We start from the raw sequence: 13,040 nt of genomic DNA, 5'->3' as shown, positions 1-13,040 counted from the left end.
TATTAATAACTTTCATGCATATGTGTTTTCATACAATCCCCTACTTAAAAATGGCCAAAAAAAAAACACACACTAAAAAAAAAACAGCAATCCTCTTTAGTGAATAAAACAATTTTATTCTCCAAGTAGAAATCAAAACAAGATATAGCACACACTGTTAACACAAATAATAGATTCACGCAAGTATTTGTCATGAAGATTGGAACTTAAAGACTGAAGAATTTGATATAAGCTTGCCTTGTTTCCTTTCTAAGTAAGTCCTTTTCATAATCCAATCTTCTGTTTAAAAACTTGAATGTTCGTGAAACTAATGTGTAAGTAAACTTCCTGTGTACACATCTATTGAGACCTTGACGCCTACACCACGTGACACTATACAATCACATTTATTTTCATATATTATAGGCCGTTAATTGTGGACTGACGAAGCTTCGGGTGCTCTGGCCAAATGTGCATTAATGTTGTGAAAACCTAAATGCATTAAGTGCTATAAAGATGCTTTCACCTTTTGAAGAGCTGTTGATAGCTGTCTTAGATTGTTAAAAGACGATATAAGAAATAAATCTAGACTTATAAAGAACCAATACCGTTATTCACGATGTTATATTGTGTGTGACATTCACGTTTCAGCTTACGTGTTTGACAATGAAACTTATAGTGAATATTTTAAAATAAGAAAAATATAAATAAATAAAATAATAGATACCGGTATATAAACAAGAAAAATATAAAAATCCTTTTTTAAAAAAAAGGGGGTGGGGAATAAATCCACACTTACATTATCTCTCAATATTTAAACAAAATAATTAATTTCCAATAATTAATTAAGCTATCGGTTAATTTTTTGATTCATGTTTTGTACAATAAATAGTTGTTTAAAGTTTCAACTTGATCCGAGATTGGGTGTGGGGATATAACAAGTACACACTTTTGACAAGGCAGACAGACAGACAACGTGCGTTGATGTAAGCTTTGCAATATATGTAAATATAAAGTAATATACTTCTTAAATACTTCATAGAGTCTGCAACAGTGTAGGCCTACATATCTGAAGATCTCAAGAGTATATTTGTATTGTACTTGACACAGATGTCCCACCATATCTAGAAGTAGTTCCACAGCTCAGCCAACATATTGGGAATTTTGTGCACGCAATTGTGAAGACCAGAAAATGTAAATGCTGTTATTTGCAGCTTATTGGTTTGCTTTTTTTTTTGTGTCATTAGATGCGGTGCAGGTGTCACTAATTGTTTCCCTTGTCATAACTCTGGCTTTACCTTCAGTCAACTTTGCCTGCAGCAGGGAATGTTGCATCGAGGAACACAGCACAAGACGAGCTCTCATTGATTTCATCCTCACTTTGGCAGACGTCAGAGGTTATTGCGCAACGTTGCAATGGCAACTTGAACATTTATCACAGCCACGAGGGTCGAATCGTTAGAACTAGGTCTTATGTGATAGGCTGCCACTTTTAGAAGCTGACTTACTTCCGCAATATGAGTCACGTTGTCACCAAAAATCAAATATTTAGAAACTTCCACTAAAATGTAAAATTGTTTACATGTTTCGGATGTTCCTTCAGAGTTGAAGATAATCTACTTCCAAGTCCAAATCTCCCGCAGGACAACAGGGATGGCAGAGGTTAGGGTATGAACCCGGACCATAGAAACAACCGAACGATGTCCAGCACGCACATCGCACGACCAGGCAGCCATCCTAAGTTTAACACAGGTTTTAAAAGGTTTGAGGAGGGAGGAGATGGATGAACAAAGCTACTACTTCGAATAAGTAAACAAAAAAAAATCAGAGAATCAGTTAAGTGGTAATTAATAACCAATAATTAATTAACTACTTGAGTATTTTTGTTTATTGATTCATGTTTTGTTTGGTACAAAAAATAATCTCTTAAAGTATCAAATTGATCGGAGAATGCGCGAGAGAGAAATAGCGTTAACAATTATTTAAGGGGACTAAACCCAACAAATTTAGACATATTTGTGAATGATAAAGAAATTGTTTCCCTTGTTGCTATTAAACAAAATAATGAAATACCGAAATACCTGTAATTAATATTCTAATTGGTTACTTTTTTTTTATTGATTCATGTCTTGTCTATGTCAATGCATAATTGCTCGAAGTTTCAACTTGATCCGAGAATGGGTGTGGCAGAAATAACGTGTACACCCTTTTTACCAGACAGACAGACAGACAGAGTTTGTAACAAAAAAAATTCGTTCGCGCCCGTTTAGCCGAAATTATTCCTGGAGGAGCGCTGTATGCTATCACATTGGAGTGGAAACACATAGGCTAAGTATAAATTTAGAATCTAAATTTGCATAATAAATGTTCATTAAAGCTGATCCTTTAATTGTAGTGTTTCTTAGATAATTCTTCGGTGTTTTGTTGACTAGAAAAGCTCTTTCTAAAGATAGTCATAGGAGAAGCAAGGAGTCTGGTGAACGCTGTAAGCTCCTACACGCAGTCCTGCGTTCTGGGCTTTAGAGATTCTTTCATTTAAGAAAAAATAAATGGTAGATAAATAAATAAATTTGTATGAAAAACGGGAAAAAATTCCCCCCCCCCAAAAAAAAAAAAAAAAAACCTTCCCAAAAAAAATCCTGGCTACGCCCATAAGGCTTACATATGCTATTCTATCAGGGCTCTAGAAACATTGTTTAATTATAGCCACAAGACCTTACTATATTTTATTTATTCCTTTTCATAAGATTCTTGAATTAGCTCCCATTTTTCTATCCCATACTTCCTGTCTCCAAGCCCCACCCTATAATTTAAAAATATGCAAGCTCTTCTAAAAATAGCACACAGTGCCACACACACACACACACACATACACACACACTCCTAGGTCTACTTTCTATCATTTCCAAAAATAATATGTTATAAACACACCCCATTACAATAGGTTACTCTTCCTTGATCTGGAAATGCAAGCGAAAATCTGCGAACTTAAGTAAACTAAATAATTATTGGTCTTTGATGAAAAATTATTTGTTATCAATTCTCTAAACTTGTTGAAATTTCGTTTTTTTAATTGACTTCAAAGTATTTACATTCTATTGGTACTGTGTACTATCGCTAACTGCAACATTGACGAAAAACTATCAACGACAATGCCCTATTTCTAAAGCACAGATAACAGCTCAATAGGATGCAGCCAATCCAATGAAAGAAAACAAAAAATTCGATAGTTCTGTGCAGACGTCACGTTCTTGTCGACAAAGAAATTTGGAACATCCATTTTACCGATACTGATTTAGTCCAACAAGCTTACTTTCCGATCGATTTAGATCTAGATCTAGCTGCCATTTGGCAATGTTTTACAGTTGTTCATTGAGGCAGTGGCGTCGCCGGGTTGCGCAGCGAGAAAGGAAGTGGCCTGTTCATCAATGGCTTTAAAAAAGTAACACCCTAAAGAAACGATTTTGTAAGAAAATACTAAGTAAAGACAATTCAAATCATCAATACCATAGTATTCTGTACACCGGATGGATCAAAAAGCTTGCTATTTAGATAGATATTGGCCTTCATTTGTGAAAATACCGCACGTTGATATTTAAAGAAAATGTCTTAATATAGCGCTGCTAATAAACATAATGTAAGATAGAAAGCTTGCAGTTGTTCGCTTATTACATTGGTCAAGTTGCGAATCTGTCAAAACGGGTTCTAAATAAGTAAGCCTACCTATGATGTAAAAGGAACCTTGTGTGCGAATCCGTACAACAGTTGAAATCTCTTCATCAATCGGTCAGTCAGTGGTATTTTGTGCTTATAATATAGATAACATAGATCTTTTAAGTAGATCTTATTCGTGTCAAAGGTGTTTCATATCGAAAAAGATGTGTGTAGTTTTTTTCAGTAATAATTTCAAACGACATTGCCAAGAAAGAAAACATGACAATCAGTCTAAAGGTTTCCAAATAGTGAAAGACACCCATACTGTTTCACACTAGAAACATTATTGAGAGATTATTTATTTCTTTTTTACTTAAAAAAAATTATTACTCTTTTAAGCGGCACCCGAAAGGGGAATAGCCGCTATTAATTTTGAGTAGTTTGTCTGTTCGTCCGTCAGTCCCGTTAAGATCTCATAAACTAGAAAAGATATTGAAATTCCGATATTATGTTCTGATGCAACGTTTACTTTTTCTTTTCTGAAATTAAAAATTTTTTAAACAGATTATGCAAGCAGTTTTTTTTTCATAAAAATACACCATTATAGCAACTATTCTATTAATAGTAATAAAAATTTAAAAATAAAACACAGGAGACTATTAAATTAAGGGCGGTGACTATTTATCAATTTTTTAACACATTAATGCGAACGGTTTCAGATTTTTAGCGGCCCCCGAAAGGGAAAGAGACGCTATTAGTTTTGTGTGAAATGTCTGTCCGTCTGTCCCGTTTAGATCTCGTAAACTAGAAAAGATACTGATAATCTGACATTTAATATTTTAGTCCATTCAAAGTTTTTATACAACGGGTACTTTTTTTCTTTTCTAAAAGCAAAAATCTAATTTTTTAAATCATGTACGTAAGCATTTTTTTTCATAAAAATAAATCACTTTTACAACTATTCACTATTAATAGTAAAAAACACGGGAGGCTCTTTTGTGGGGGAGATAATTATTTACCATATTTATAATACATTTATGCAAATGGTTTTAGACTTTTTGTAAAAAAAATTAATATTTGTATTGCAATGTTATGTATCTTATGACCTACTAACTACCTCATTTACCCAAAAATAATGTTTACTTTTATAAAGAGAAAAAAATGTATTTAGTATGCATATAAGTTGGACATAATTTAAAACAACAATTAATAAGTAGTTTTTCAAATTATCGAGTGAACCACAGTCCTACCTAGAGGCAATAGAATACTGAACTAGAGGAATTTTTTTTCCTTTTGGGATTTGAATGAGATTGACCCTTTACAAAACAATTAGATCAATTAGATATACATTATAAGACATTAGTTAGGCCAGGTTTACATTTAACTTCACATTCATTTTCACCTATCTTTTGGTCTGCTGGACCGCTGGGGCACCACACAATATCTGTCAACCTTCTTTTTCCATTCTTCTCTGTCATTTGTCTTTTATAGAATTAAATTCAGATGTTCTTTCTGAAAATATTGATACCTGCCTTTTTACCTGCCTGGGTGGACCACTTCGGGGCCAGATTTTGAGTTTGTGTTTTTACACAAACTGTCTTTGTAGCCTTGTTTGTCAATAAAAATGTTGTTGTTTTTTTTTTAATTGTATTAATGAATTAAATATTTTGTAATACTAGTACTTACATTTAAATAACTCTGTTTTCTTTTTTTAAGAGAAAAATCTAATATGCATATAAGTCGAATGTAATTTAAAACAACAATTAAAAATAGTGTTTCGAATAATACACCTGGACACGCTGGCACCACGTGGGTAATTGGGAATTAAACGATTGGGAAAACTTTTTTTTTTGTGGAGACAATGAATGAGAGATGAGATTGGCCCCTCACAAAACAATCAAATCAATGAGATAATCATTCAATATCATCAGTTAGGCCAGGTTAACATTAAACTATATCTTCATAACTATCAGTTCATTGAATACATAGGAATATTAACAATGTAATAATAAAGATAATAACATTAATGTATCTCCGTATCCTGTTAGATAGTTGGTCGTTAGTCGAACTAACACTACAACAGTCTCGGCAACACTTTCGACACGTGCACATCTCTTCTTTTTGTATCGACAGAGATAGGGTTGTAGTTGTTGATAGTTTGTAGTTCATAGTTTCTGACGGAGATAGGGTTGTAGTTGTTGATAGTTTGTAGTTCATAGTTTCTGACGGAGATAGGGTTGTAGTTGTTGATAGTTTGTAGTTCATAGTTTCTGACGGAGATAGGGTTGTAGTTGTTGATAGTTTGTAGTTCATAGTTTCTGACGGAGATAGGGTTGTAGTTGTTGATAGTTTGTAGTTCATAGTTTCTGATATTCTTTCGGAAAATATTGAAACCGCCTATTTACCTGCTTGAGCGATCCACTTCGAGGGCCAATTTGGAGTTTCCATACCAACTGTCTTTGAAACCTTTTTTTTTTCTCTTTTTTTTAAATCTCACAAATCTCTAACTTTATTTATTAAGAATTACATAAACATATTCATCTTCTTTAGATTCCATCGTCTTGTTAATAAAATTTGAAGTTGATTTGTAAGTTAAAAAAAAAATACTTTTTAAGCTACACCTAGTCGACTAATTAAGTCTTATTTCAAATATTTTCCTTTTTTTTTTAACCTCACTATATTCCAAGGGGGTTTAACCTAAACTGTAAAGAGGGTGGGGGATCAACTGAAGTAATCAACCAGCAATATGAAATGTCGACAAATAAAAAGATTAAACACAGAAAGCTCAGTTATTACAAGACTTATATCAACTCACTGTCTGTCTGGTAAAAAGTATCTACACATTATTTCTCCTCCGCGCAATCTCGTATAAATTAAGTTAAAATTTTGCATAATTATTTCTTTTGCTTGACAACACAATAATCAATCAAAAATAAAAACAATTAGCTAATTAACTATTGGTAATTAATTATTTTGTTTGGTATCTTGAACAAAAGAAAGAAATCGTACTTGACAGAGGTGGTGGTATAAGTTGAATTAGTCCCCTTGAGGACTCGAGCCTTGAGTGAACATTTTTGTTTACATTAAAAAAGCGATCATGTAAATGTTCACCAAGATACCCCCTTCTTCCTCGCGCTTTCACAACTGGTCCAGACAAATTATTAAATCATATCGCATTGAGAAAACAAAAAAACTGAACGAAAATAATTGGTAAAAATATTTCTAATCTAATCTAATTATTATGCGTAGGTCAATCATGAATATTGCTTCATAACTGATCCAAACTAATTAATACAATGACACTTTTTTTGTTTTTTATAAGTATTTTAAAAAATGTTATTCTCCGTCCTTAACTCTTTCTCTCCTAACTGACGATACCAGCGTTGATTCCACCAGAATCTGGTAAATAATTACGGAGAGAACGAGTTAAAACTAAATCTGCAAATATTTTTTTTAATATTAAACAAAATAATTAATAACAATAATTAATTGACTAGTGAGTTTTTTTGTTTATTAATTTATGTTTTGTTAGGTACAATGAATGATTGTTGAAAGTATCAACTGGATCGGAGAATGCGTGAGGGAGAAATAGAATTAACAACTATTTAAGAGGACTAAAGCCAACAAATTTAGCCATATCTGTGAATACTGAAGTCTTAGGTTTCCTTGTTGCTATTAGCCTAAACAAAATTAGGAATTACCAGACAATAATTGTCCAACTGGTTACTTTTTAAAATTGATTCATGTCTTGTCTATGTCAATGAATAATTGTGCGAAGTTTCAGCTTGCTTCGAGAATGGGTGTGGGAGAAATAACGTGTACAAACTTTTTACCAGACAGACAGAATTGATATAATTAATATAAGCTTTGTAAAAAGAATAAACTACGTATAGGAAATGAAAAACAAAAACTAAACCTTGAACGTTAAAACACACTTAAACAAATCTATCTAATGAAAAGAACAAACAAATCTATATAATGAAAAGAAAAAAAGATCTATCTAATGAAAAGAAAAAAAAATCTATCTAATGAAAAGAACAAACAAATCTATATAATGAAAAGAAAAAAAGATCTATCTAATGAAAAGAAAAAAAATCTATCTAATGAAAAGAAAAAAAATCTATCTAATGAAAAGAAAAAACAAATCTATCTAATGAAAAGAAAAAAAAATCTATCTAATGAAAAGAAAAAACAAATCTATATAATGAAAAGAAAAACAAATCTATCTTATGAAAAGAAAAAACAAATCTATCTAACAAAAAGAAAAAAACAAATCTATCTAATGAAAATTTAAAAAAAAAATCAATTTTAAGAGAAGAAAAACAAAGCAAAACAAATATTTCTAATGAAAAGAAAAAAAAACAAATCTAGGTAATGCAAAGAAAAACAAATCTATTTAACGAAAAAAAAAAAAAACAAAGCAAAACGAACAAATCTGTGGGACCAATAAAGTCCACAAAGGGCTGTGGCATGAAGCTGTGCTCGTACTGAAACTTAAGTTATACAAAAGTGTAATAACATATGTACCATGCTTCTCATTTTTTTACAAAGTTTAGAGTAAGCTTCTATGGCTTGTATCAATTCACTGTCTGTCTGTCTGGTAAAAAGAACAGGGCAATACCGATTTTCAACCATTCGTGCAGCGCCATCTCCAGAGTTCGTGCTCAGTAACAGCTTACTGCTGTGGACTATCGTACGTTGCTAAGATCAATATAGCTTCGTGCATTTGTCTAGAGAGTAATAGAACCAAAAAAAAAAAAATTACTACATTCGATCAGAATTAAAATGACCCATCTTCAGTTAATAATAAATGAAACCTGGATCAATATTCCCTTTCTAGGTGTTTGTTGTCATATTCCGTGTCACGCTGAGCTAAGTCTCACTCCGTCCCCTGCCCGCGTGGCTCACTCTGGCGCTTGTGCACAATGGTATTTATTTAAAACGTCAATGCCTCATCACCCATCCTATTGATGAAATAATTGCGCGGCGCAGAGAGTTCCAGCATCACCGGGTACGATATTTATAAATTTTTTCTCTCGGGGTGCGCGATACCTGCTTGCGAATGTTGAAGTGGCTTTATACAAGGCCTGCGCCCGGGTGAATATTTTGACGATACCAGTTTGCGAATACGCAAGTGCCACCTCTTCTTCCCCTCTGGTATAAAAATATCGAGTTTTTAATGCAGTGATTCCTAATGCAGCAGAAATGTAGAGCTTTGAGTGTCTCGAGTCGTAGCATCGTTGATATCAAAATGTGACAGGAACAATGTAGCACACAGGCATGTCCATATGTATTGTTAAAAGGAGAGCAGGGTGATCAGTTATAGCCACGTGCTGGTAATAGCCTGGTATACTCATTGGAGTTGGCAATTGTCAATGTCTGAAAATTGTTTTTTTAAGGGTATTTCTCAAATGTCAGAAAGAGAGAGAGAGAGAGAGAGAGAAGAAGAGAAGAAAAGAGAAGAGAAGAAAGAGAAAGATAGCAAGAGAGAGAGGGGGGAGAGAGAAGAAAGAAAGAATGGGAGAAAGAGAAAGAAATAAAGAGAGAGAGATAGAGGGCAAAGAGAGAGAGAGAGAGAGAGAGAGAGAGAAAATGGAAGAAAGAGAAAGATAGTCAAAGAGAGAGAGAGAGAGAGTAGAGAAAAAAGGAGAGAGAGAGAGAGAGTAAAGAAAATAAGATGGGGTGGTGAAAGAAATAGAAAAATTTAAAAAAAGTGAAATAAAGAAAGGGATAAAAAAAAGAGAAAAAGAGAACGACAAAGAAGGATTAGGAAAGAGTTTTGAAGAGAAAGAAAGAAAGAGAAAGCGAGAACGTACATTTAACATTGAAGTGATCAAAGCAGATAAGTGCATTCATCTCTCTCTCTCTTTTTTTTTTCTCTTTTTCTCTCTCTCTCTTTCTTTTAAAATCTCATAATTTTTACAAAAAAGAAAGCAAAAAAAAAAAAAACAACATAAGAAATACTTTAAAAAAAAAAAGAATATTACTTCTTTTCTACATCGTAGAGAGCGATTAGTTTGCTCTTCATAACTAGGAATGTTACATTTACAAAAAAACGAAAACATTTTTAGAGCCTGTTCAAGAGAAATATTTTCTAGTTCTCTAGCCAAATTGTAACTATTTTATTATTGTTGCTAACGACATAGTCAATCTTTTCCCAATGATATTTAGCAACTGTCATAGGAAAATCATTAGAGCCGTTTTCGAGATCGAGTTGTCCACCCAGGTATTAGTTTCCACGAATATAAGTATTGTATTAACAAATTAATACAAAAACAATATATAAAATACTTTTCACAAAAAACTTAAGCGTAGTTGTATCAAATAGTTTGGCTCAGTAATGCAGGGGCGGCTTTAGACAATCGGAGGCCCTAGGCGAAGTCAATTGGGTGGCCCCAAAAGAAATATAAAATAAAAAAATTGAAGATTGAACAATATGAGTATATAGTCTAACAAGTAGATCTCAACGTTCGTGAATAAAAATTAAATCAGAGTAGAGACTTCAAGCTAAGCTAGTACACATAGAGCGATAGAGTTCTGCTGCATGACTTCAAGCTAAGCTAGTACACATAGAGCGATAGAGTTCTGCTGCATGACTTCAAGCTAAGCTAGTACACATAGAGCGATAGAGTTCTGCTGCATGACTTCAAGCTAAGCTAGTACACATAGAGCGATAGAGTTCTGCTGCATGACTTCAAGCTAAGCTAGTACACATAGAGCGATAGAGTTCTGCTGCATGACTTCAAGCTAAGCTAGTACACATAGAGCGATAGAGTTCTGCTGCATGACTTCAAGCTAAGCTAGTACACATAGAGCGATAGAGTTCTGCTGCATGACTTCAAGCTAAGCTAGTACACATAGAGCGATAGAGTTCTGCTGCATGACTTCAAGCTAAGCTAGTACACATAGAGCGATAGAGTTCTGCTGCATGACTTCAAGCTAAGCTAGTACACATAGAGCGATAGAGTTCTGCTGCATGACTTCAAGCTAAGCTAGTACACATAGAGCGATAGAGTTCTGCTGCATGACTTCAAGCTAAGCTAGTACACATAGAGCGATAGAGTTCTACTGCATGACTTCAAGCTAAGCTAGTACACATAGAGCGATAGAGTTCTGCTGCATGACTTCAAGCTAAGCTAGTACACATAGAGCGATAGAGTTCTGCTGCATGACTTCAAGCTAAGCTAGTACACATAGAGCGATAGAGTTCTGCTGCGTTTGAAATTGGATCCTTGTTTCGCAATTATTTTTTTTTTAAGTCAAATATTCTATGAGTCTTGGGCGAGACCCACACCAATCGGAGGCCATTTGTCAGGACCAGTTCGAAAGTGAAAGGGGATATTTGGGTGATCGCTTTTTAAATGCATTTATATTTTTTTAAAAAGGGGTGAACCACCTGTATTCGAACTCGAGTGTTAAAGCGTCCTCAACCGCCTCAAACCAACACACCATCCATTGTGCCAGGTAAGTGCTTCTGAAAATAGTAGGTTTTAATGCTATCTATTTTTAGTTTCAAACTTTTCACTCTACAAAGTACAATTTCTTTAGCTTGTTTAATATACCAAACAAAATAATTAATTACCAATAGTTAATTAATTAACTCTTGTTGTTTTTTAATTGATTCTTGTTTGCCAAGTAAAAGAAACTGCAAAATTTCAACTGGGTCCGAGATTGGGTGTATAACGTGTAAAAAAAACAACTTTTTACCCGACAGACAGACAGACAGACAGACAGAGTGAGTTGATATGAGCTTTGTAAAAAGCAGAAACTAAAACATACAAATCTAAAATACTGGGGACCTCTAAGAGAAAAATAAAACCACAAGGAAATTACAGTAGCTCTAGATGTATAAAGTAGGAGCTTGTTCGTCCTTGAAAGATCTAGAAAATAACATACTCAATGGCGTAGCAACCATTGCGCTAAGGGACTCATTGCGCCCAGACCTACGAGATTAAATTAATAAGGGAATTTAACTTCTCTGTATAAGTTTAAATGTACATGCAAACGGCTTTCTAAAATAATCTTATAAAATATTTGTATTTCTAAATTGTTTTCTGTTATACAAGATAATAACATTTTATGAAATTGTTTACTACTGTTTTAAAAGATAAATATTATATTAAGTATGTAAATAAGTAAAATATATTTTGAAACAAAATTTGATAATCAATGTTTTGTATTACGGGAGTGAAGTGCCCTCTATATACAAAAGAAAAAGCCTCTTCAGATACTTAACCAGACTTCTTGCTTGATGCCTTGAATGAGAGATTGGTCATTAACAAAACCATCAATTAGGTTATCATTCAATAGAATCAGTTAGGCCAGGCTCACACAAAACCATATCTTCTAACAATCAGTTCATTGAATACATATGAACATTAGCAATGTAATAATACAAATAGAATAGACAGACAGACGGACAGACAGGCGGACGGACAGACAGGCAGACTGACAAATAGCTAGATAGCTAGATAGCTAGATAGCTAGAAAGATAGATAGATAGATAGATAGATAGATAGATAGATAGATAGATAGATAGATAGATAGATAGATAGATATTCCTCCTGAGAAACATTTGCTAAATATACCACAAACCACATACTGACTATCTATGCTATTGTGGTGCCCATGACCGTGAGAGGGCCCACGTGAGAGGAACATTTGGCTTAACCCCCCCCCCCCCAAACCAAGCTACGCTACCGTTTGAGAACCTCCCTTGCGCGACCATCTCCTAACCTTGACAGAACAAGGACAAGCTTATGACGATGACAAATCTATAATGACACGCCTAGCTCCCCGCCAGCCTCTGCCAGCACGCACCTGGGATGATGAGGTGGAACCAGGCTCGCAGGGGAACCCAGCGCTTGTCACTTTCGTTTGAATTCGTTACAAATAACATTCGTCTTGTTTCGTGTTTTTAAGTGTGCTTTGGTTTTTGTTTTTTAATTGTTTTTTTTTCTTCGCAAGGACTATTTTGTTCTTCATTATCGCCTTCCTTTTTTTTTTTTAAAGTGTAATTACTTAAATGTTTCTTATTTTCAAGGTTTGTTTCATACATTAGAATAAAATTATTTTATTTTCTAATTTTTAGATTTGAATGTATTTATTAGCTAAAATACAAAGTCAAAGAAAAGCCGAACAACAAACAAAGATGCCAATTTCTTAAGAACTCAATATTTGAATGCTATAAATGTTAAAATTATCCTTTTAAAATATATGGCGCTTTAGTATTTACGGCGTAGATTTTAATCAGTCTCCACATTACTAAGTGTGTAATATTGTTATGGAAATGACTAATGAACTCCGCATGAAAAATAAACATAAAAATATTTATTTATTTCTTTATTCTTTGAAAGATTTTTTTCCCATTCTTGAAGTGTTATGAAATGAAAATGTTTATTACTATT

At 33.6% G+C, this 13,040-nt stretch overlaps 1 protein-coding gene across 1 annotated transcript in view; it reads left to right on the top strand.

Moving 5' to 3' along the window:
• Window positions 1-12,529: 12,529 nt before the first annotated feature.
• Window positions 12,530-13,040, top strand: part of LOC106053352 (guanine nucleotide-binding protein G(q) subunit alpha) — a 38,253-nt gene continuing 37,742 nt past the window's right edge. The window contains exon 1 of the mRNA XM_056016916.1: window positions 12,530-12,676. The gene's annotated coding sequence lies outside the window, so the exon portion shown is untranslated. The remainder of the gene's footprint in view (window positions 12,677-13,040) is intronic.

This window comes from Biomphalaria glabrata, chromosome 18 (genome assembly GCF_947242115.1).
Source record: "Biomphalaria glabrata chromosome 18, xgBioGlab47.1, whole genome shotgun sequence".
NCBI classification, from domain to species: Eukaryota; Metazoa; Mollusca; class Gastropoda; family Planorbidae; genus Biomphalaria; species Biomphalaria glabrata.
This window is presented reverse-complemented; position numbering and strand designations above follow the sequence as displayed.